Source organism: Ursus arctos, unplaced genomic scaffold, assembly GCF_023065955.2.
Source record: "Ursus arctos isolate Adak ecotype North America unplaced genomic scaffold, UrsArc2.0 scaffold_37, whole genome shotgun sequence".
Taxonomy (NCBI): Eukaryota; Metazoa; Chordata; class Mammalia; order Carnivora; family Ursidae; genus Ursus; species Ursus arctos.
In genome coordinates this window covers 8,086,469-8,110,046 of record NW_026623053.1, presented here as the reverse complement: position 1 = coordinate 8,110,046, position 23,578 = coordinate 8,086,469, and the positions used below count along the sequence as shown (strand labels likewise).

At 37.2% G+C, this 23,578-nt stretch overlaps 1 non-coding gene across 1 annotated transcript; it reads left to right on the top strand.

Moving 5' to 3' along the window:
- Nucleotides 1-23,209: 23,209 nt before the first annotated feature.
- On the top strand, nt 23,210-23,313 carry LOC113246094 (U6 spliceosomal RNA). Its single transcript, XR_003312883.1, has one exon. It is a non-coding gene; the product is annotated as a U6 spliceosomal RNA (small nuclear RNA).
- Nucleotides 23,314-23,578: the final 265 nt, after the last annotated feature.

Genomic DNA, 23,578 nt, shown 5'->3' with positions numbered 1-23,578 from the left:
TAGGTGAGGTAGTAAAGACATAACTGGAAAGGCATAGCTTGTCTCAAATGTTCTGCACAGTTCACTCTGTGGAATAGAACAGTGATGTAGGGTGATGAATTAGGATACACTTTGGGCCTTCTGGTGTTCAGGACAGATGTGGGCAGCAGTATCTGAAAGTTTAATAGGGACAAAATGTGCCAGTGAGTAGAGTCCGGAGTCTCCAGATTACTGAAGGAGGCTGAAAAATTGCTGAGTTACTGGTTGTGGTTATGGCTTTATAGGAAGCTTTGGGCTTAAGGAGTCAGAGAAAGAGCCTCAGGATGAGAAACGACGTCAAACCATTCACTGGCTCACTAACAGGACCTGCTGATATTACCAATAAACGTTACCTGGAGCAGGAGTCCTTAAATGCCATTTTAAAACTTGAATGTAGAATAGGGGTCCAGCATACGAGGCAGAAGCTGTCACAAAACTCTAGGTCCAGAGGAAAAGATAAACAAAAACAAGAACAAAATGAACGGGTAGATTAGATGATTCCTCAAAAATATTTATTTTGTCTCTCCCGCCATGTAAGAAGTATATTTCCACATCTCCCATATGTTGGGCTTGGCTATGTGATATTTTTAGGCCAACAGGATGTCAGCAGAAGCATGAATTGTGCTTGTAAGTTTGGACTATTCTTGAGTTTCCGTCATGGCCATGAAAAGATGAGGATCAAAGAAGAGTAAAGCAGACATGGAGCCAAGCCCAGCTAAACACTTCTTCGGTCCAAGTCTCCTCCTGTTGACCTGTGGATCCATGTGGAGAGTAAACGATTGTTGTTTTAAACCAACGAGATTGGGGTAGTTTATTTTACTGAACATTATTGTGGTGCTAGCTAAACAAAATGAAGCAAAAATGCTACCCAAAAAGATTGCAACCCAAAAATCTAAAATGTATGTAGGGTCTATAGACTCATGTAATCCTAATAAGCACTTAAGAGAAAGTAAATAAAGATTAGAAAATCACTTTTGATGAAATTGATTTATGATAGTTTGACACAGCCTTTGAAATCATTCTTTTAGGATGTGAAAGCAAATACATGATTTCATAATGTCTATTAAAATACATTTTCAAACAAAAACAGGAACAAATGAAATAACAGTTGAAAAGACTACTGTGACTCTCGGAAATAAAAAGCACAGTATTCGAAACTTTAAAAATCAATATAAAGGATAAACTCTAAGGACAGTTGAAGACTGATTGTTTCAGCCTATTTTAGCACAGAGTAAAAAACAGGAAAAAAGTTATCAAATAAGAAGTGTAGATTGAGAAGCTCACTCTCTTTCTCTCTCTCTCTATTTATATGTATAAATAGAGATGTACACACACGTACACACACACACTATGGGAGTGTCAAAAGAGAAGGCAGAAATTTTTTATATGCATTGTTTAAGGAAAAATTTTACAATTTTCAAAATTTAAAGATCCTCAGAAAATTTCATATGATAACCTAAGATAAAGGTAAACCCACACTAGACACATTATAGTGAAATTCAAGATTATCAAAGATAAAGGGAACAATTTCAATTGCTTGTAGAGTGGTGCTGACTAATAGAACTTTCTGCAATGACAGAAATATTATATCGTTGCTGTTTAGTATGATAGCCACTAGCACATGTGGTTACTGAGTACTTGACGTGTGACTAGTCTACTGAGGAAGCTACTAAGTTTTTTATTTTAAAAATGTTGATTATGATTTAAATTTAACTGGGCACATGTGGCTGGTGATTACTGTGTTGGACTGCACAGTTCTACAGAGAAAAAATAAGTCATTTAAGCCAACAATAGACTTCTCATTAGCCTCAATAGATGACAGAAGGCAATAAAAACCAATCTTTAATGTGGTGAGGGGAAATTACTTTTAACATATTTTTTTATACCCAGTTAAACAACCATTCTATTTTGTAGGTGAAACAAGAAACTTGCCTTTCAGATATTCAATGCAGAAAACATATTCCATCGAGACTTGCACATATACCCTTTAGATTTATTTAAAGCATCCGGGAATCCTCTTTTGGTGAGTGGATACCAGAAAACTGCTACAATTATACATTTTAATAACATTTGACAAGGTAGAGTTCAGGTTGGAAGAGTCATGAGCTACAAGTGGTGTGTCCTTAGGTAAAAAAATGTCTGTGGCCATTTCCAGAGTTCCATGCAATATGTTATAATTTTGACATTTAAACAGAGACAGACTACCTTTTTAGAACATTTTAGATCAATCCTAATCAATTCAACTTTGAAAATGTGCACATTTTATTTCAGAACTTATGCATATGTAAATATAATATAAAGTGATTGGAAAAAGATCCACAACATAATACAAAACAGATTTTATCAACTATGGACAATAAAATAGCTATCAGATGCAAGAACTTATAAGGAAAATAGGAAGCCAAGATATTTGATTAAAAAAAACCAGTAAACTTAATTAACCATATTCTGTAAAATAAGAATGCTAATCAAAACATTACAACACTTTTTAAATAGAACTCTAATATCTATTTAAATAGAATTCTAATATTTAAGATCAGGAATGAGCTTGTTCAATGAATTGTTAGACTGTCAGTATTTCTTACTTCATTCAGAAGGAGGATAGATACATATTAGATTAATTCATGGATAAGTGTGTATGCTTTTTTTTTTCTTAGAAAAAAAAGATCACCTAAAAGAATATAATTAGATTATACAATTTCTAAAACAAGAAGAAAATAGTTTAATAAAAATTCATATCAAAAGGTCAAAAGAATTTAAAAGAAAAGAAATTAAAGACAAATGATAAAAAAGGTTAAAATAAAGTGATAGAAAAGGAATTATTCATATATAAAATAGGTGTGGCAATATTTGTTTTAATGAAATAGACTTTAAATGAAGTATATTCTTAAATGAGTATAAGAATGAAATGGTATTGCATATAATATTTAAAGGAACAACCTGACAAGAAAATATAGCTACCATTAACGTGTATGTACCTATCAACATAACATCATAATGTGTAATAAAACATGGACAGAATTGGAGGCTGACTTCCAGAATAGTGGTCTGAGGCGCCCAGGGAAAGCTCTCTCCCAGACAAACATTTTTTTTAGCTGGTCAGACTTGGCAATGGCAATCATTTGAAGTCTCGTAGAGGTTGGTCAAAGGGCTCACAGCAGACTCGGAAGCATTTATTCAACAAAACGTATAGGAACTCAATAAGAACAATGAGAAGCCATGTCATTCAAGCTACAGCTACAGCCCTCTCAAGCAGCTCTGCCCTACTGAACTGTTCAGGCTGCTCAGTGGCCAAGTGGAAGCTCCCATTTCCTCCAGTTCCCTAGGGTGAATGAGCTCTTCTGGGTGATTTTGGCAGCCAGTGAACTTCGGCAGATCCCATTTTCCACAGCTCTGTCCTGTGATAGATCTGTCAAGGGAGCCAGGCCATCCCGATCCTTCACTGGAAATCTGACTAGTTAGGAAGATATGGGCAGAGAAGTTGATAGAGAAAGTATCCCCCTTTCCTGCTGTTCTGTGTGGAAGGAAGCCCCTCTAGTATGCTCAGCAGGTTGGCGGTAGCTCCCATTATCCCCAGCTTTGTAGGGCAGAAGACCTATTCTGGGTAATTTTGGCAACTGTGAACACCAGCCAACCCTATCCCCCCTGGCTCTGGGCTGCAGAATATCCATACCTCATGGTGGCAGCACCCAATGGTGACACCAGTTTCCCCTTGCAATGCACACACACAGCTCTTGCTCCATAGGGACAATCTAGGTGGTCAGCCAATAGAGTTCCTCATCTGTCCCAACCTGTGCTTCTTAGCACAGAGGTTCTTTCCAGGGGATAGTCAAAGTTAGATTCAGACTGGCAATACCCTGCTCTTGCAAAGTGGCCCAAATTCAATGGGGCCAGACTGGAGCAATTTATGTGCCAGCACATTGTCAAAAACAATTGAGCAATCAGCAATTAGTGGAGGCTAATAACTGTATGTGATATCAGTGAAGGCAGGCCATTCAGAACCTTGATGAAGAGGTCAGGGAAAAAGATAGTAAAAGAGAGCCTGGCTAACGTCATAAACATCTCTGATGCTGAAGAAGACTGGATGCTGAAGTCTGTGTCCTCTGAGGAGTGGTATCAGGGGCAGCCTTTGTGGGAAACAGACTTCACTGATCTAGTCCATTCATGGAACTAAAAACAAACCCATAGACCAGCAAACAACAAACTTCAGAAGAAGGATCATCATTCATAAATACAATATGTTATAGAAAATGTCCAATTTTAGAAGAAGAACATGGAAAGAGAAAGGTGTGACCTGTACACAGGAAAAAAGGCAGACAACAGAACACGGAAAGTACCTTAAGGGAGACCCAGATGTTGGGTTTGGCAGAAAAATGCTTGAAAGCAGCTATTATAAACATGATCACAGATCTAAAGGAAACCATGTTTCAAAAAATTAGAGGAAGGTATGATGACAACATCTCATCAAATAGACAACATCGATAAAGATATAAAAATAACCAGGGGCACCTGGGTGGCACAGGGGTTAAGCGTCTGCCTTCGGCTCAGGGCGTGATCCCGGCGTTATGGGATCGAGCCCCACATCAGGCTCCTCCGCTGGGAGCCTGCTTCTTCCTCTCCCACTCCCCCTGCCTGTGTTCCCTCTCTTGCTGGCTGTCTCTATATCTGTCGAATAAGTAAAATCTTAAAAAAAAAAAAAAAAAAAAACCAAACAAATTCAGAAATTGAAAAACACAATAATAAAAATGAAAATTTCACTGAAGGGGCTCCGCTAGATCTGAGTTGACAGAAGAAACAATCTGCAAACAAAGACAGATGAGTAGAGATGATGCAGTCTGGAGAACAGAGAAAAAAGAATGAGGGAAAATGAACAGAACCTAGGAAAATGTGGCATACTATTAAGTATACCAACGTACGAATAATGGGAGTAGCTGAGGGAGAGTAGGGAGAGAGGAGGAAAAAAAAAATGGCTGAGGGGCTCCTGGGTGACACACTCAGTTAATCACCCAACTCTTGATTTTGGCTCAGTTCATGATCTCAGGGTTGTGAGATGGAGCCCTGCTTAGGGCTCTGAGCTCCGTACAGAGTCTGCTTAAATTTCTCAATCCTTCTTCTTCTGCCCCTCCCCAATATGCACTCATGCCCTCTCTCTTTCTCTTTCAAATAAATCTTAAAAAAAAAAATAATAATGGCTGAAAACTTCACCAAGAGGCAGAATTAGTGAACTGGGATTCCCATTACATTTATGTTTGTTAGCCAGTTGGTGTTCCACATTTCTCTGAGGCTCTGTTTAGTACTTGACTACATTGTGGGAAGTTTAAAAAATTCCTATGTTGTATGTTCTAACCTCCTGAGTTAAAATGTCACTTGCCTTTACTAAGAAGTCAGTTTTCTGCCATTAAACCTTTTACATTATTTAATCCTGGCAGTTCACTATCTTGTAGGTGTTCACTTTTATGTTTGAAAAAAACTCATATACAGATTCTCACACGTGTTTATACTCACATAATTTATTGTGTGCTGCTAGGTTTATTGTTTTTGCCAGCCTAAGTTCATTCTAACTTTTCAACATTACTATTTTTAAGCACATGACGATAATTTTCTATTTATATTTTGTTATATGCTAGTAAATATAGTGTTGACACATTAAAAAAATGAAATTCTACCAGACTTTTCTGGTTTCACCATATTTTCTTTGTTGTTCTGATTTTTTTTTAATGGGAATGGTTTTATCTTTTTTTTTTTTTAGATTTTATTTATTATTTATTCGACAGAGATAGAAACAGCCAGCGAGAGAGGGAACACAAGCAGGGGGAGTGGGAGAGGAAGAAGCAGGCTCATAGTGGAGGAGCCTGATGTGGGGCTCGATCCCACAACGCCGGGATCACGCCCTGAGCCGAAGGCAGACGCTTAACCGCTGTGCCACCCAGGCGCCCCTGGTTTTATCTTTTTAATACTGCAAACTTTTATTCTTTTAGGCATGATCATGGTACCATACCTACTTTTGCTCTAAATAGTTTGAAATGTGCTTTCTAATCTCTAGGGTAAATTTATGATTATACTTGGCATTCTCTTTCTTGGGTCTAATACTATTATAGTATCCTTTATTGAACATCTACTAAGTGCCAGATACTTTATAAGAACTTATATTTACTGCATTGATTATCTCATTTAAACTGGATATGAATTCATGAGATTTAATTATTTTTCATATTTTACTAATGAGAAAATAGGTTTCACTAATATTTGAAGGCCACATATCTGGAGATGAAATTGAGACTTAAAACTCATCCTGTGTAAATCCAAAGCCGTACTCTTTTTACTCTATTGTCTTTTACAGGCAAACTCTAAGATCTGCTCCTTTTCCTTTCCAAAGTTAAGAGTTTCCAGTTTCAATTGTCTTTTATATCGTTGAAATTTCATAGCTTCCTGTGATTCCAATGGAATCCCTTGGAGAAATAGGAAGTCTCTGCTGGACTTGACTGATAAATTCAAGAGCTTGTTAAGATGAGGGTTGTCAAAAGTTTGAAATCTGTCCTAGAGTTTATTAGAAATTTTCTGGTTTTTTTTTTATTATAAAGATAAGATGTATCATTACTAAGCTAAACAAAGACAAGGGAAAAGGAGCAAAGAAATAATAATAATAATAATAGGTAAATACATAGATAATTACATAAAGGAGAAAAGAAATAATAAAATAATACATAATATTTATTGAGTTCCTATCATATAGAAGATATTAAACTGAGGATCTTACATAAATAATCCAATTTAAAATTTACATAATTAAGTAATGCTATATCCTATAATTATTCTCAGTATACAACTAAACAGAAAAGACTGGAAGATTGAAGAAATTATTTAATATACTTAATGGTGAATAACAAGTAGCAGGGCTGTTTTCCATCAGGCTATGTCTGACATTGTATTCTTAATCATTGTTCAACACTAGAAAGAACTTCTTTTTTTTTTTTTAAAGATTTTTTATTTATTTATTTGACAGAGATAGAGACAGCCAGCGAGAGAGGGAACACAAGCAGGGGGAGTGGGAGAGGAAGAAGCAGGCTCATAGAGGAGGAGCCTGACGTGGGGCTCGAACCCAGAACGCCGGGATCACGCCCTGAGCCGAAGGCAGACGCTTTAACCGCTGTGCCACCCAGGCACCCCTAGAAAGAACTTCTTATAAAAATTCACAAACCATAATTGTGACCAAGATATTAAATTAGTTCTTGTATATTTTTACTCTCCAGTTATTTGTGTCACTTATTAAATGTGTGGATTTAAAAAATTCTTCTAATTGTTCTAGTTTTTGGAGGTGAGCATAGTATGATATAATAATAAGTAGCATTTACTGAGAATTTATTACATACCAGGCAGAGCACAACATAGGTAAATAGTAGCAACTCAGGACTCTTAACCCTCTGTAGTCACACTCAGTCTACACATGTTACTTGTAGAATTAGTAGTAAATCTGGGAATGCTTGAAATTATGAAATTATCAGTTAAAAGAACTTTTAACTTTTCAGCATTTCATGATTAGGCATTTTATGAGTGAATTGAACATTTAAAATTAGATAATCTGAGGATACCTTGAAATGAACAAGATTAGAGTTATCCGTTCTTTCTCTAGAAGAATTTGACTATGGTAGACTTATTATGCTATTCCTAAGTGCCATCTAAATCTCTCCAATAATTTATTTTCTTTCCCAGATTTACCACTAATTCTACAAATAGTATGTGTGTACCGTGAATATGACTGCAAGTCCTCCAAATCAATTATATAGCTTTCTGTGTGTACAACACTTTTGCCATAAGCATCTTTGCTATAGACATCTTTACCACAAGTATTTGTGCCACAAACATTTTTGCAGGATAAGTAATTGGTCAGAAGGCAATTTTGCCAGAAAAAAAAAAATATATATATATAAAATAACTAGTTGACAGTTTGGGTTCATCAACTGATTGACAGTTTGGTTTCATTTCTCCATGACACATTACTTCCATTTTTATATAAATCTTAGCCCTCATAATGGTCTGTACATTGGTAGAGAATTTTGAAACCACATTTCCCATAGAACTTTAAATTGTCTATCACTGACATATGACAATATGCCAAGAACAACAACAGCGTAGAAAGTTTTTGCGATGCAATACAAAGCTTAGTAACATATATGCTTAGTAACAAATATGCATCCTGATACAGCTGGACCCTTGAACAACACAAGTTTGAACTGCATGGGTCCACTTACACGTGAATATTTTTTATTAAGACAATACAGTCCTGTAAATGTATTGTCTTCCTTATAATTTTCTTAATATCATTTTCTTTTCTTTAGCTTACTTTATTGTAAGAATATAGATATAATTTATATAAACATACAAAATGTGTGTTAATTGGCTGTTTATGTTATCAGTATGGCTTCTGGTCAACAGTAGGCTATTAATGTTGCTCTTTTATTTTGGTGATTTTATCTTTTATGGCAAAATTACCTCCTAGCCAACGGGCTATGCAGCAAAATGCTTGTGGCAATGATGCCGATGGGAAAGGTGCTTATGATGGAAGTATCTAGAACCAATATTCTGAGTAAGTCCTAGCACAATAGTTTGTTTGGTTTTTTCAGCTTTCATGACCTTTTTATGGGATTGAAGTCGTTGGTTTTATGGGCCAAAGTGACAAGAAAGAGAAAACTTTAGGCTCTAAAACAATTGGCTCCAAGGCATAAGACTCATTCAGGCTGAAAGAGCAAAGCTGGTGCCTGTTTTTATAGCCATGTTTGCTTTCATAAAGCATGATGCCACATTTTCAAATTCATAATATTATTAATTTGCATGGTAAATATGGAAAGACTTCCTGAAGACTTTTTCTTTTTCCCCCTTTCTTCTTCCTTCCCTCCCCTTCTTTCTTTTTTTTTAATCCTTGATTATTTTTTCCCTTATCTTCTATATTCTCTTGATCTTTTATTTTTCCCTTATTCTTCTTCCATTTTATTTCTTAACCTTATTCTCTTTTTTTGGATAATATATTGCAAAGCATTTCTTTGTTATTTCATTATCTGGGAGAGGTTCTATATCTATTCTAAGCAGTATTAAATGGATGAATCTCATTTCTGCTTTTGTCCTTGCGCCCTCAGAGTCCTTCACTGTGCCACCAAAGAACGGTGTCCTTGAATGGCATATGGGTGAGGAAATTCATTTTCTTTTGTCAATAGCCGTGCTTCAATTGACCTATTTAGATGTAGAGTACAATTCCAATTATAGTAACTGTACATGGCAAGACACAGGCATATGCACTGAAGCATTATTATGCATAAAAAAATGCTTGATGGAATATACCTAGTCCATAATGTTGGCGATGATCCTGTTTCTCTCATTGGGAGTCTGAACTCTCCCTAGGATATGACACTTTGGAACTATAAACATCATAAAACAGGTGAAGCCATGGAAGCCAGAACAGTTCACCAACTGACTCATGGTTACAACACCCAAGTGGGAGGAGCAATAGTAATTGCCCCTATTGGTTCATCCTCACTCAAATCTTCCTTATTTGATCTCAAGTAAGTTAGCATGAAGTATTGGCTCCTTTATTGAAGAGTTTGATGTTTTATCTCAAGATGTTCTTGTCTAAGATTTGAGAAACCAGTTCCTGGGAAGAGCCTCATGAAAGAAACAAAGCTGGGTTTGAAGACAGAATGTGAATGTTTTGTATACAGACTTGTATTTTAGAAATGACTTATTAGTGTCTACTGCATTCCTGAAACTTTCCTTTAAACCAGAACATATACATCCCCTGCTATATGAGGGGTACATTAAGCTCTGAGTTCATTTTTCATGGCTTGTTTATCAGAAAGCAGCAGTGTGAAATTATTTAAAGACCATGTCAAGTGCAAGGGGAAAAGGAGAGAATGCGCTATAAAGGTTGACAAGAAGGATGACTTGGAGTTACTAATTAGGAATGCTCACTCTCTGTTTGAATGTGTCTTTTTCTAGTGTAAAATTCCCATATCTGATGTGAGGAAGTGGAGGGGGAAATGAAAAAAACAAAAACAAATATCCTAGTGACTCTACTGGCTTCTTGGCTTGTAAATGGTTACCTTCCAACTGGCTAAAGTGATGACATGATTGTCAGAGAGTTGAACAGTGAACAAAGACAACCTCATTTAGATAAGTGGAAAGCAGTTGGTGAACAACTGTAGGAAACAAAGGTCATCTGACATGACTGAGATCTATGATTATGAGAACATGATGGCTTAGGTATTCCTTCTGAGGTGGTAACAAAAACTTAGCAACAAACCTAGGACTGCGAAAAGTCCAGGTTGAAGGGGTTGGGTGGAGACTGGGGAGGGAGGGAGAGAGAGAGAAGTAAAGGGGGTTGTAGGGAGAGTGAAAGAGGGAGGGAAGGAGGGTGGGGAAAGGAGAGAGGGAGAGAGAGAAGGGGAGAGAGATAAAGATAGCGAAGGAAGGATAAACAGAGAGACATAGGCTAGCAACTCAATCAAGGAATCCCTACAACCCCCATGTAGTATTAAGGCTGTACTTCTGCTTAGAGATATGAAAGCACCAAATGTTAGATGGTAGAAACTTGGGACAGGATAGTTTACCAGCTGAATGTTTAGCAGAGCTATAGAAAGAAGTGGAACAGAGGGGAGAAAACTTACAATAAGCAGGACTAATATTTGCAGTGACATTTTGAGAGTAAAGGAGAATATTCATCTACTTCATGACGGGTGCTTATATGCAGTAATGACATTTGTTTCCATCCAAATGCTACGTAGATTGGTACTTTTTTTTTTTTTTTTCAATACACAAAAGTAATCTGGGACTAGGAGCTTAAGCTGGGTGCTTACACTTTTATTCAATGCCAGTTACTTTGTGTGGCATGTAATATCTCACATTGATTCTGTTTTTTCTTCTTTCTTTCTTTTCTTCTTTCTTTCTTTCTCTCTCTCCTCTCTTTCTCTCTTTTCTCTCCTTTCTTTCTTTCTTTCTTTCTTTCTTTCTTTCTTTCTTTCTTTCTTTCTTTCTTTCTTTCTTTCTTTCTTTCTTTCTTTCTTTCTTTCTTCTGTTTGTGTGTCTTTGAACCTATTGCCTCAGTAGAGACCCTTCTGATGATGGCATAGGAGTGTGACCTATCGCAATGGGTCTTTTTCCCCCCCTTTTACTGCTTTTAACCTCAGCAGGACAAGTGCAGAGGTGACAACAGAAATACCTCTTTTATCTTGCCTTTCTGCTATTCATAATGATTCTAGATGAAACAAAAAAAGAGACTAGCTACCTGTTTTTCTCTCTGAATCCCATCTTCTGGCTTCCATATCCCCCTCTTCTGACTTCAAGGGTGGGAAAATGTATCAACATAATTAGATGTCGGCCGTAAAGGAGATGAGTCTGGATGGAGAAAGGACTCCTTTTGCAGCCGAATCCTGGGCATCGATAGCACAACAAAGCAAAGAGGTAAGAGAAGATTGGGCTTCCTCAGACCTCTGCTGCCTTCTCCTTAGCAAGCTGCTCTCCCCTGCATTCACCTGTGTTTATGAACTTCTATGAAAATGAGTAACCAAGGTACCCACAAGTGCAGCAAGGGGGTAGCTTGTCTCTCAGTTTAGAAAGCTGATGTGGATTGAATTTAGGGCAAATACCTTTCCAAGTTGTAGACCCTCTCCTGTTCTTCCAGCAAGCATATTCACAGAATTACAGTAAACTTGCATAAGTTTGGTCTTTGTCCCTTAGAGATCAGCTAGGTTAGCCTTTGTCCACACTTTTCACAGGAGGAAACTGAGGCATGGAAAGTTTGATGGATGTTGCCAAAATGACAGCTAGTTAGATAAGGGCAGCGTCTGGACTGGAATCTAGGTCTCCCACTTCCTAGCCTAGCTCTTAACCCAGTGTGCTATTTCCTGCCCTGCACTATAAATAGGATTAAAAAAAAAAAAGATTTCTCTCCAGCTTTTAGGTCGTCACAGGCTATTAACTACTTTTTAAAGAGTTTTAAAATAAAAGCTGTAGTTTTAGGAAACTTGGAAGTCCGTATATTTCTCTTAGTGTTGTGGGTTTTGTTTTTGTTCTTGTTTCATTTTCCGTCATAATGAGGTGTTTTGTTTTGTCTCGCTTTATAGAATGAAGCACTTGATAGACTCAGATCTATACTTAAAGTGCTCTATAGTACAAAGTAATGGTTCACGGCTTGGTGTTGGAATCTCTTCGCTCTGGTTTGATTTGAGCTACATACCCCTTTGCTAATCCTGTGACCTTGGGCAAGTTCCTTAATCTCTTAGAGCCTCCGTTTCCTTGTTCACAAAATCCTGGGCATAAAAACGCTTTATCATAAGACTGTTGTAATGATTAATTGAGGTAAGGTATTTGTAATGCATTCTTTATATAGTGTTAGGCTCATCGTAAGTACTCAATTAAATGTGTGTGTGTGTGTGTGTGTGTTTACACACATGCGTTTATGATCCAGGAACAACTTTTCTACTCCTGTGATGCTACATTAGTCCTGATCATGACCCATAGCAGTTTGTTCTCAAGGCATAATTATAAATATGTGTAAAAAAATGAGATACTTTGTAAGCAAACATAATAGCTTACCATATCAGCTTGGAGATGCTATTTCAGCATTTTGAAAAGAGTGGTGTGGAGGAATATAGGCGTTTCAGATAGTAAGAGGTATTATACCAAAAAAAAAAAATTCATTAGCTAAATGATTAACGGAGGCTGGCTTACAAGTTTTTTTTTTTTTTTTTTTTTTTTTTTGTCTATAAGATTTTTCAGAGTTTTTAACTGCTTAAGGACATTGTGATTTCCAAAAATGGAATATTTGGCTAGGAAGCACTTTTTTCTTCAGACGTCTAATGGACCTAGACAGTCATTTTAGGTAAAGCTGTTCTATTCTTATTCCAGTTACGTGGCCACAGTTCTAAACTCTTTTGGAAGGCTCTTGAGGGAATCACCTTGCAGTTCCATGGAACTGGTGCCTAGTTTTTGTAATTTTTTTTTTTAAACCAAAACCAGAATAAATTTTCACTCTGAGACCTTGTTTCCTTCTTTATTTTTAATTGTGGTAAAAACATACATAACATAAAATTTACCATCTTAACCATTCTTAAGTGCACACTTCAGTAGTAGTAAGTGGATTTACACTCTGTGCAACCAATCTCCAGAACTTTGTCTCGCAAAAATGAAACTCTATGCCCATTAAACAATTCCCCATTCCCTCCGCCCCCAACCCCTGCCAACCACCATCTTCCTTTCTGTCTCTCTCAATCTGACGGCTTCTAGGTACCTCATGTGAGTGGGATCATACAACATCTGTACTTCTGTGATTGACTTATTTCACGAAGCATTAGTGAGCATAAGTAACACTGGCTGTGGCAGCAGACAAACTGGAAACTTTCACTGCCTAACATACGACAGTTACCTTCTCACTCATGTAGACACCAGTATGAGTCAGGGAATCCTCCTACATCTTAGCGTTATGCCTTCTAGAACACATGGACACTAAGGTGATTGTGGGAGGGAAAATGAGGAATGGAGTAGACAGCAAGACCCCTAACTGCTTTGGCTGGCCCTGAGGCGACCCTAGCATGCCTTCTGGTCGTCCATTGTCTTAGCTTAGGTATGTAGCTCTAATCCATCTGGAGTGGAGGCTGTGAAACACAGGGGAACCCGTGGAATTTGGGGGGCACGGACTTTGTGAGACATGTTGAATGAACAGCACACTAGTGACTGTCACAACTTTGTTAAATTAATGTTTATTAAGTGGAGCACCGGATGCTGCCCAGTAAGTCACAGTTCAGTAACAGACCACAGGAGAAACAGAAGTAGAAAAGTTTATTACTCACAGGTCATGGAGGAAGGACACTGTGAAGGGCTTCATGGGGTCATCAAGGCAGAGTACAGAGAGAAGGCACGACCTGGGGCTCATTCCTTTATTAGAGTGAGTGGGTAGAGTACTTTGGGGTTTCCCAGCTAGGTCTGGGTTAAGCAGTTTAAACCAAAGGGTGGGTTTTGGTAAAACCCACAGCGGTATTATCTCAGGGATGCATAAGGCATATGGGTGCTGGCAGGTAGGGGGGACCGTTGAAGTCAAATCAGGAGCTTACATTTGCTTGTGACTTCAGTGCTGCTATCCAGGACGGGAGCTTGCAGGAGAGGCTAACGTCAGTTTCAAGTCCCTGCAGACTGCTTGACCAAACAAAATGGATGTCGAGGCAGTGATATCATGAATTAGTTTAGCTAAACTCTTAACACTAACTATTTGAAAAATAGTGATAAATTTATGTGCATGATTTATTTAGTTCACAAAAATGGTGAACATAGGAATTCATAAACCTCTTGCAATAACCGTATGGTGTACATCAGGAGTTTGTCGACAAGATAGGTTTCTAGCATTCATCATTAATCAGAACAATACTGCAATTTTAACTAGCAGATAATTAGAAGCATGGACCTTAGGACAATTTAATTTCCAGATAAGACCAGTGCTGAACTCAACAGATAAATGTATTTATTGTTTTTAAAGTTCTCCAGAGAGAACATTAGTGGTGACATTTTCTCCCATAGCCACTCCTGTGATGAACTTAATTTCAGTTATTTTGGTGTGGGATTTTGGAATTATTCCTTACCGTGTATTCTTTATTGCCTCTATTGTGCAATAAATTAAGCTTACCACTCTGATTTGAAATTTCCATGTCGATATAGTTGTTTTGACTAATTGATCATGCTTTAAAGTTTTTTTTTTTTAATTAAAGGGATATTCATGAATTCTTATGTATACAACTGACTTAAATTCAGTTGAAAAGCCTATGGCATATTAAGTATTCAACAATGTATGCTTTATGCCTTAGGTTTGACTATCCATAATTACGTGAAGACTAAGCCTGCATTATACCAAAACACTCAATTAAAAAGTGCTAAGGCTAGGAAACTGATTGTTTAGCATCACACACATAGACAAAGTGAAAAAGAGTTGTTTGAGTGACTTCAACTTATAAAAACTACTGAATTCCATCCAAACATATTATATATTGGAATACAGTGACAGCGCATAACAGTATGGCCTTATGCTTTATTACAATGGCTAATTTTAGCCCCTAACATAGTTTCTGGTGGCCTTGTCTAACACGTTTGAGAAAAATAGATATTACTTTCCACCTTGCTGTGAACTCACTTGGGAAGCCTCAACTGCTTTTTCAAAAATAGAGCCAATAACCAGTTATTTCAAAAATGTATTTTTGGCAATGACTGGAATTTATTTGAAACTATATTTCTACAGTAAGCACGAGGATCATCTGGCATTATCAGATATTCTTATGCATTTTGAACATAGTTAAACTTATATATAATCTTTAATTAATACTAGATCAGGTCTTTATAAAGTTATAATCCAGAGTTATGATTTACAAATCACTCGATTTTTTTGGTATTAAATTCGGAGAGTGAATATCCATAATGGATGAGATGTGTGTAGGGTTAGTCACAGAAGATTTGCACGGAGGTACAGATGTCTAGAAGATTCTCCAACATAAGGGAATATGGGAATCCAGACTTCCTAAGAGAAACAAGAACAATAAAGTCATAGTTTTGACCAAATATATATATGGATGAAGGAAAGAACTGAGTTCTATTGTACGATCTTCAGGGGTTCTTTTTTTTTTTTTTTTTTTTTAAAGATTTTATTTTTATTTATTTGACAGAGATAGAGACAGCCAGCGAGAGAGGGAACACAAGCAGGGGGAGTGGGAGAGGAAGAAGCAGGCTCATAGCAGAGGAGCCTGATGTGGGGCTCGATCCCAGACCGCCGGGATCACGCCCTGAGCCGAAGGCAGACGCTTAACCGCTGTGCCACCCAGGCGCCCCAGGGGTTCTAATTACAATACAAAAGCTCTGTAGCTCTCATAGATTATTTTAAAAATGCATTTCTCCTTACTACCCACCTTACTACCCATCACCGGCCTATCCCATAAGGAGGGCATATATTGCATGGTGCACTGGGTGTTATACACAACTAATGAATCATCGAGCCTTACATCGGAAACCGGGGATGTACTGTATGGTGACTAACATAATATAATAAAAAATCATTATAAAAAAAAAATTAAAAAAAATGCATTTCTCAGCCCAAACTAAGCATTTTGGTTTCCGGTAGATTCATTTTTGCCCTTCTTTCAGTTAGGCTGGCTCATGCTCATTTATTCACTTTTATCATTAAAGAAAACAGAGCAAAATGACATCTCTCAGTTTATGCAAAAGTCAGTGGTAGAAAAAAAAAATACCAGAATTCTTAGTCCACTAGCTTTCAGTTTGGCTCATCGCCTGCAAAAACACCCTATGTCCTTTATGTCAAGTTATTTAAAATTCTTCCTTGGTGTTTTTCCTTAGGAATGTGTTGTTTTCCCAATACACTATATATATATATATATATATATATATATATATATATTTTTTGCTAGAGAAAAATATGAATTAATTTCTTGCAAGTTCTGTGCATCATTCCACTTTCATTTATATTAAATGCATTCTATAAATCCTGCAGGTTTGTTTTGGATTGTTTATAGAAATATACTGGGAAGGAAAGGGTGATTGCTAAGCTGGATTTCAGTAATGGAGTAATCAGAGACTTTCATAGAGTTCATTTTATTCCTTATTTATGGTTTATAGTTGTTTCTTTAACTGCCTGCAAGGTACATGAAGGAGCATAAGCCAGAAAACTATGAAAACATACATAAATATTTATTCAAATGTGTTATTTTTCGCCTGATAACAATATATTTTTTTTAAGTTTTCTCTATTGGAGCATATTTTTCAGAGCAACTCACTCAAGTTTCTTCTGTTTTGTTTTGCTTTTATTTGTTTTTGCAAATTACTAGGGAAGAGGCAAAAGTTTTATTCTCCCAGAAGAAATTGCACTCACTGCAACTTTATCACACCCTAAGTTGAAAAGCGTGAGGATGTGGTAATGATGCTGTTGCTATTGTTTCCCGAGGAGCACAGGTGAGAGGCAAAGCAAGCAGACAATTGGGCCGTACTCTCAGTCTCGCCTTCTACATAATCTGAAGCATAAAAGGAGCTTCGCACAGATCTGGAATTTATAATACCAATCTCAAAAGTCCGTGTGTGGAGGGGTGTGTGTGTGTCTGTGCGTGCATGTGTGTGTGTACACACACGCCTACCTTTTATTCCTTAACAATCTCTCTAGGGATACTAATATAATGCCTAAACAATGGGTTGAAAAGTAAAAAAAATTCAAACAGCTGCAAACACTAAATAACTGTTTTGACTCCAGTGCACCAGTTTTACTGGATTCATCGTTGTTTTAATGTTGCTAGTATGAGCCAGAATAAGGAAATCTGTGGGCCCAATGATCAGCCCAAACATCCCTCTGTCATTGATATCAAATGCAGACACTATGAAACGTATAATAGTAACACTTACTCCGGACATAGTTGGGTGGCTGTGTTGACAATAGTGGTAAAGTGCTTGGGTTCTAGAATCAGAATGCTGTGCTTCACATTATGGCTCTGCTCTTCTCCAGCTGTGAGCCTACATGAGTTACTTAACCTTTTTGGGACTCAATTTCCCTCTCTGTAAAATGTGAGTATCCTACCCTAGTTTTGCTGTTGGGATTATATGTACTACACCATTCAACTGTAAAATGTGTTAAAGAGCTTAGTACAATGCTAGACACTTAGTGCTCAGTAAAATTAGCTAACATCAGTAGGTAGTGTCTCACTAGAAATTTCACAATTGACTGACATCAGAGAATATTAGTTGGGTATCCAATAATTATGTCTAAAAGAACAGTGAGTCCATTCACACTGAAGACACATTGAAGGTGCTTTAAAGATGCTAGAATACAAAACAACCTCCTTAGTGATTGAAGAAAAGATCTCTATTGTCTTACTAAAGCAAAATAAAGTAATACAGCATATGACTTGGGGAAGGAAATAAAATTGATAGGTGTTAGAATTGTTTAACAATCTCTGATTTTCAGCGGAAGAAAAACGTTATGTTATTGAAAGCAGAAACATAGCTTGGCTTAGGGCAGACTCATTGCGTAGGAAAGACTGCTTATGTAATCTTTGTGGTAGGAATCCCAGATTATACATCAATTCATTTAGCAACCAGAATTCCAGAGGGAATGGAATTTGTTGGTTTGTTGTTGTTGTTTTTAGAATGTTAAATGTATAATGCTTGAGTACCCATTGCTTAATATTTGCTATTTGGCTTTGAATGATGTATTTAATGGATTTCCATTCTCATGGAAGCATGAGCTAAGAGTATATAGTTCAACACCGACAGCAGTAGCAGGGGGAACCAAACAGTCCCACAAGAGAGTTTGTATTCCCCAGTACACGTGGATGTCAGTAACTTCATTTATTTGTTTGTTTACTTACTCATTCATTCATTTGTTCATTTATTTATGTATGCATGCATGTGAGCAACCAAGCAATTTGGTCGAAGTCATTCTGTATTTTGTGATGGTTGAGATTATAACCGGACTTTTCTATGGTAATAGTCAACACTAAAACTTAGCAGAGTGACGTCTATTTTCTAAGATAAAGGCAATAAACATTTTTGAACATGCAAGAGCTCAGATAATGTAATTATCATGAGGCCTTCTTGAAGACTCTACTGGAGGCTGATATTCAGGCAATTAAGAGATAAATAGAAAAGCCATGGAGAAAGGTTGGTATAGAACATTAGGGGTGTAGGGCTAAGACACCAGAACATAAGGCTCTGATTGCAGGGCTGCCATTGGAAGACTAAGTATTAAGATTTCAGGACTAATAGACCAATGTGGGAGTTCTGGTTATAGGACAGTACAACTGTCATAAATCTTGACAATGAATAACTCATGTAACTAAGAAAAGTTGGGAAGGAAGGGGGAGCGTATACAAGAATGGAAGAGTAAGTGTGATTGTTTATCTTTTATAACAATGGACCAAAATGTATACTCGGCATTGATAAATCTAGTAACAGAAGTATAAAACCATTTAACAGTTAAAAGCTAAATGCTAAGAAGGATTTTTAAATCTGCTAACATTGATGGTAAAGGAGAGAGAAAATGGGATTGCAGAAAATCATTCTATAGACTAACTTAATCACTGTTCATATAGCATTTTGAAAGGAGCTATGTAAGTAAATAAGTGGACAATTCTAATAAACCACTGCATTGGTAGCTGTGTTGGGAAACGGTATAAATGATAACTTATATAAAAGGCAATTTAGTAATATATAGCAAAGATTTAAAAATAGATATATTCCTTAACTTAGAAATTCTATTCAAAAACTTATCCTGCAAACTCCAACACGGGTGAAAACGATACATATACACTTAATTATTGTAGCGTCACTTGTAAGTGACTAAAACACTGAACACTAAGAAGATTAAAAACACCAAAATGTCCTTCAGTAAGGGACCAGTGAAATAAAAATGTAAAAGCACCCAATGGAGAGGCAAAGAAGGATAGGAAATTGTATGTGCTGATATGGAGTGATTCCAAGATAGAGTAAGTGAAAAAAAGAGATGAGAAGAAGAGTGCATACTACCATTGAAAAAAAATTTTTAAATGCTTGTATGCATATTAAATATCTCTAAAAACTTCATAGCAATTTACTTTAAAGGGGAGAACTGGCTGCTAGGATTAGAGGTAGGGAAGGAAATTAATTTTGGACCTTCTTTGCTCATTTTTAAATGTTGTAGCATTAATAATTATTACATTTCAAATTGAATTAAATGTAAATTAAAGAAAAACATTCATCTATGTCATTTGTGACCTCAGTGAAAATGGCTCATTGGAATGGTTTGAATGGAGAAGTTTGAGAGGAAAATGGGGGTTGAGAAATGGGAGAAAGGACAAGAGACACGTGGACATCTTTTCAATAAGTCTACTTGTGTTTAAAGTTATAGATGAGTTTTTTCCTGCTTTATCAAAGATTAGTTGCCCAAAGAGCCGAGGGTCCATTTCTGGGCTCTCTATTCTGTTCCATTGGTCTATGTGTCTGTTTTTGTGCCAGTACCATGCTGTCTTTGTGATCACAGCTTTGTAGTACAGCTCGAAATCTGGCATTGTGATGCCCCCAGCTTTGTTTTTCCTTTTCAACAGTTCCTTGGAGATTCGGGGTCTTTTCTGTTTCCATACAAATTTAAGGACTATTTGTTCCAGTTCTTGCAAAAATGTCCTCGGTATTTTGATCGGGATAGCATTGAAAGTGTAGATTGCTCTGGGTAGCATGGGCATTTTAACTATGTTAATTCTTCCGATCCATGAGCATGGAATATTTTTCCATCTTTTTATGTCTTCTTCAATGTCTTTCAAGAGTGATTTATAGTTTCTAGAATATAGGTCCTTTACGTCTCTGGTTAAGTTAATTCCAAGGTAACGTATGGTTTTTGGTGCTATTGTAAATGGGATGGATTCCCTAATTTCTCTTTTTTCAGTCTCATTATTCGTGTATAGAAATGCAACTGATTTCTGAGCATTGATTTTTGTATCCCGCCACATTACTGAATTGCTCTATGATTTCTAATAGTTTGGGAGTGGATTCTTTTGGGTTTTCCATATAGAGTATCATGTCATCTGTGAAGAGAGACATTTTGACTTCTTCCTTGCCGATTTGGATACCTTTTATCCCTTTTTGTTGTCTGATTGCTGTTGCAAGGACTTCTAGTACTATGTTGAATAATAGCGGCGAGAGTGGGCATCCTTGTCATGTTCCTGATCTTAAGGGAAAGGCTTCCAGCTTTTCCCCATTGAGAATAATATTTGCTGTAGGCTTTTCATAGATGGCTTTTATGAGATTGAGAAATGTACCCTCTATTCCGACACTCTGAAGGGTTTTAATCAAAAAAGGATGCTGAAGAAACATCCAGTGGAAAAAAGACAGTCTCTTCAATAAATGGTGCTGGGAAAATTGGACAGCTACATGCAAAAGAATGAAACTTGACCAATCTCTCACACCATACACAAAAATAAACTCCAAATGGATGAAAGACCTCGATGTGAGACAGGAATCCATCAAAATTCTAGAGGAGAACATAGGCAGCAACCTCTACGACATTGGCCAAAGCAAACTTTTTCATGACACATCTCCAAAGGCAAGAGAAACAAAAGATAAAATGAACTTATGGGACTTCATCAAGATAAAAAGCTTCTGCACAGCTAAGGAAACAGTCAAAAAAACTAAGAGGCAGCCTACGGAATGGGAGAATATATTTGCAAGTGACACTACAGATAAAAGACTGGTATCCAAGATCTACAAAGAAATTCTCAAACTCAATACATGAGAAACAAATAAACAAATCATAAAATGGGCAGAAGATATGAACAGACACTTTTCCAATGATGACATACAAATGGCTAACAGATACATGAAAAAATGTTCAAAATCATTAGCCATCAGGGAAATTCAAATCAAAACCACACTGAGATACCACCTTACGCCAGTTAGAATGGCAAAAATTGACAAGGCAAGAAACAACAATTGTTGGAGAGGATGTGGAGAAAGGGGATCCCTCCTACATTGTTGGTGGGAATGCAAGTTGGTACAGCCACTCTGGAAAACAGTGTGGAGGTCCCTTAAAAAGTTAAAAATTGAGCTACCCTATGATCCAGCCATTGCACTACTGGGTGTTTACCCCAAAGATACAGACATAGTGAAGAGAAGGGCCATATGCACCCCAATGTTCATAGCAGCATTGTCCACAATAGCTAAATCATGGAAGGAGCCGAGATGCCCTTCAACAGATGACTGGATTAAGAAGTTGTGGTCCATATATACAATGGAATATTACTCAGCTATCAGAAAGAACGATTTCTCAACATTTGCTGCAACATGGACGGCACTGGAGGAGATAATGCTAAGTGAAATAAGTCAAGCAGAGAAAGACAATTATCATATGATTTCTCTCATCTATGGAACATAAGAACTAGGATGATCTGTAGGGGAAGAAAGGGATAAAGAAAGGGGGGTAATCAGAAGGGGGAATGAAACGTGAGAGACTATGGACTATGAGAAACAAACTGAGGGCCTCAGAGGGGAGGGGGGTGGGGGAATGGGATAGACCGGTGATGGGTAGTAAGGAGGACACGTATTGCATGGTGCACTGGGTGTTATATGCAACTAACGAATCATCGAACTTTACATCGGAAACCGGGGATGTACTGTATGGTGACTAACATAATATAATAAAAAATCATTAAAAAAAAAGTTATAGATGAGGCAATAGATTTATAGGTAATGGATAAAGATAGATCGTAAGATACAGATAATGGAAAAATTGATAATATTCCAATATCTTTCATGGTAGTGGGGGATGCGCCAGTATCTAGGATGTAAATTTTCCCCGAAATAATGATTTTGGTTTTGAAACATTAGATTTTTTTTGTTTTGATAGGAATTATATGTAAGGACTTGCTCTCTATTAAGGCCACTCCTCCTTGGTGGCAATAAGAACATTTTATCTCGATCCATTTCTGTAATGAAAGAAGGCAGAGAGGATAATTGTGTAGATGGAACAAAGCCAGTGCCCATGGGAAAAGGCTGTCCCGGAGGGCCAGCAGGCAGCGTGGTATACTATCTCCACGCTGCTGGCCTTGCTACTTTCAGATTCCACCGATATTCTCAGTATGTGCTGCTTGGGAGAGTTGAAGGGAGGAGCAAGTGACTAGGACATTCTGTAGGTCTAGCCCTACAGATCAAATGGTTATTGTGTGAAGAAAAGAGAGATGGAGAAGAGTTATGTGATATTTCTATTTCAAGATCTACAATTACGTAGAGATTTATTTTGCCTTCCATTCCAACATATATTCTTTTATAGTTTATCTATAACTTCGGGGAAAATTTATTTTGTTTAGTGCATCTGCCTCTCACCTCCAGCTCATCTTGCGGTTCACACCCAGCCCAGGCCATGGCCACCTACACCCAAATGTCTTTTCTCTTCCTATCCTTTTTCAATGGACTATTCTATGGCTTTCTATTTCCATCATGTGAAAATTACTCCACTTTCTCACCAATGGGCTCTCCACCTTCTTCTCCAACTTTATTTTTTCGAACTCTCAACTGACAACACAGACAAGTAGGTGGAATTACTGCATATTGTTTTGGTAGATGAATGAGTGGAAATTCTAGCACCTACAACAGGGAACTGTGAACTGAACACAGGGTCAGTTGATGTTTTTTAAAATAATGAATCGCGCTCGCTTTGGCAGCACGTATACTAAAATTGGAACGGTACAGAGATAAGCATGGCCCCTGCACAAGGATGACATGTACAATAATGAATAATACAATTTCAAGAGAAGTAGATTTTGGTTTAATTGAAGGCAGCTCTTTTCACAGAGCTGCCCAACGCAGAACAGACCAGACTTTTCTTTCAAAATACACAAGGTTTTCGTTCGGGTCACATAACTCCCAGTTTGTCATCGCGGGATTTCTTCCTTACATAGGCAGTTGGTCTGAAGATGTCTAAAACCTTTCTAAATCTTAACAGTTTATGATCATTGGATTCATTCTTATCATTGAAGCTCATTCTTAAGTCTGTATTGCTTGTGAAGAAGTCGAC